At 35.3% G+C, this 2,785-nt stretch overlaps 1 non-coding gene across 1 annotated transcript; it reads left to right on the top strand.

The window, feature by feature from the left end:
* The first annotated feature begins 687 nt into the window (after positions 1-687).
* On the top strand, positions 688-794 carry LOC131222246 (small nucleolar RNA R71). Its single transcript, XR_009159952.1, has one exon. It is a non-coding gene; the product is annotated as a small nucleolar RNA R71 (small nucleolar RNA).
* Positions 795-2,785: the final 1,991 nt, after the last annotated feature.

The raw sequence follows: 2,785 nt of genomic DNA, 5'->3' as shown, positions 1-2,785 counted from the left end.
ATCCCTTTTTCTCTAATTGAATTTTTTATCTCATGCCCATGTATGGCCTTTGAAAGGTCTTGAAGGGTTTGCAATATACCCTGAGTGATAAGCTCTTTGTTTTGAATATGTTTCCATATCGGATCCTCTTGAGGTCTCCCTTGATTTGAAATTTGATTGAATAAACCTTGAGGGGTAGCATTTTGTCGATTCCTCCAACTGAAGTTTGGATGATTTCTCCAACTAGGATTGTATGTATTGGAGGTAGGTCCATTAAAAGGTCTTTGGTAATTGTTCACGGCATTAGATTGCTCATTCAGCACCTCTTGAAAGGCAGGTACTGTTGGACAATTTTCAGTTGTGTGAATGTTACAAGCACAAATACCGCAAATAGTTTCCTTAACCTTATCCTTCTTTAGTTCCATGGCCTTGAATTTCCTTATGAGATTAGTCACTTTAGCATTGATATTATCATCCTCTTTCAGAAGGTATAATCTGCCCCTTTCCTTTGATTGAGTGGGCCCAGAAGTGGTGCTTGATTTTGGGTAGGTGTCCCATGATTGCGCATTTTCAGCAAGTCTATTCAAGTAGTCCCACACATCATCGACGTTTTTATTCATGAATTCCCCATTGCACATTGTCTCGACCAATTGGCACATGAAAGATGTTAGACCATCATAGAAAAAATGTGTAATGCGCCACGTTTCAAAACCATGTTGTGGGCATGAATTGACAAGATCCTTGAACCGCTCCCAACTTTGGAAGAATGTTTCATCCTCCTTTTGGGTGAAGTTCATGATTGACTTTCTAAGGGTGTTCATTTTATGATGTGGAACAAATTTCTTTATGAACCCTCTTATCATGTCATTCCATGTGCCAAGAGATCAGGGACGTAGTGAATGCAACTACATCTTAGCTTTCTCTTTCGAAGAAAAAGGAAAGAATTTCAATCTGACCGTGTCCTTAGACACGTTAGGAAAATATAAAGTGGCTATAATCTCATCAACTCTTTTAAGTGCAGATATGGACTTTCATATTCAAGTCCATGGAATTTCAGAAGGAGTTAGATTACCCCTGACTTAATATCCATATGTCCCATATTTTATGGAAAAACCATGCATGAGGGCGTGCACACCCCCGCCGGTTGTAAATAGTGTTGCAAAGTACGAGGCAGGGTGCATGATGCACCTCATTCTCATCCTAGACTTCCTAAACCCGAGGTTGAGGCTATCTACTCGGTTGATTGGTAGCCATAACCTCAATTAACTCTGAGGATCATGAGTGGTGTCTAATCTTATGATGGATAGATAATCCCTCAACCAATCCTCTTTCACTCAAAAGATGTTGAGTGTTGTCACAGACCCACTTGGGGATGAAACACTCTCAGCCCTCAATTTCAGATTCTAACCTAAACCTAAAAAGGAAAGAAGAAGGAAATAAAAATTTGGAAATAGAAAGGGAGTGTGAATTAGAAAGAAGTTACCAAATTAGAAGTTCTTAGATTAAGATCCTGCCAAACAAAACAAAACAAGTTAGTTTTTAACAATAGGAATTCTAAAATTAGAAAGTTTCTAAAAATAGAAAATAGAAAGATGAGTTAGTTTCTAAAATAATTCAGAAAACCCTAATCCTAAAAATAGAAACTATAAATACCCTAATCTTAAACTAATTTCAAAACTAGTTAATCTCAGAAAAATGCAACTGTTAGTCCCTGGCAACAGTGCCAAAAACTTGTTTTTTAAGGGGGTCTAATATCAGCATTACCAAAATGAACCCAACCTGTAGTATAAGTGTAATAACCCAGAATTTTGGTACACGTGCGTACACATACATATATGTACAATTGCCTTCATTGGAGTATACACACATAGACCCATGCATACATCCACGCACCCATGCACACATGTATCTATCGGCTCATGTAAATTGTGACCGTTGATGTGTGATCGTTTTGCTTGGTACGAACTATTAATTAATGTCATTAATGATTACATGATTTTGGTAGAATATATATATAAGTTTATTTATAATGCACTCTCTCAACTCATATACTTAAGACCACATGTTTAATTATTAACTAATCCAAATCTAACCAACATCAACTATTGACTGTGCACTGAGATTAATCTGATCTTAACCACTAGATTGTTGTTAAAAAATAAAATAAAAATCAAGAACAACCCATTTTTTTTTGTGGGAACTAACCCCATCGTCCATTTGCGTGTGGCCCACCTGAGTTTCAGATCAGCCTCATTTTTGCTTTATATCTTCTCTTGGCCAGGCCGAAGATGGACGATTAGATTTAAATTATTGTTAGTGGGACCCACTATATTTTAAAAATAAAAATAAAATAAAAAATGAAAGTTACATCTTCCGCACTAAACCACTTTCTCCACTTTCCTTCCTTTTTGTGCGGTAATGGCGCCGAACCTTCCACTAAATGAAACCGTCCCAAAATTTTCACTCATCCATTCCATTACGCATCCATTTATAAAAAGAAAAAAAAGAGAGAGAAAGAATCGAAGGAATCAATCAAATTTTAAAAAAATTGAGTAAGGGAGAGAGAAAGAGCTCGTAAATCAAGAAAGAGAGAGATTAAAGCGGTGGATCATTAAACTTTAAGGTAGGTGATCTTAATCTGAAATTTATTATTTTCAGTTATTATTATGTTTATTTAATCCAAATTTTCGTAGAAATATTATTGTCAGTTGAATTTTTTTTTAGGAAATCTACCCATTTAGGAATTTCTATTTTATTCTTTTTAAAATATTTAATACTGAAATAATTTATAGATAAATAAAATAAA

The sequence above is a fragment of the Magnolia sinica genome, chromosome 12 (genome assembly GCF_029962835.1).
Source record: "Magnolia sinica isolate HGM2019 chromosome 12, MsV1, whole genome shotgun sequence".
In the NCBI taxonomy this organism is placed as follows: Eukaryota; Viridiplantae; Streptophyta; class Magnoliopsida; order Magnoliales; family Magnoliaceae; genus Magnolia; species Magnolia sinica.
This window is presented reverse-complemented; position numbering and strand designations above follow the sequence as displayed.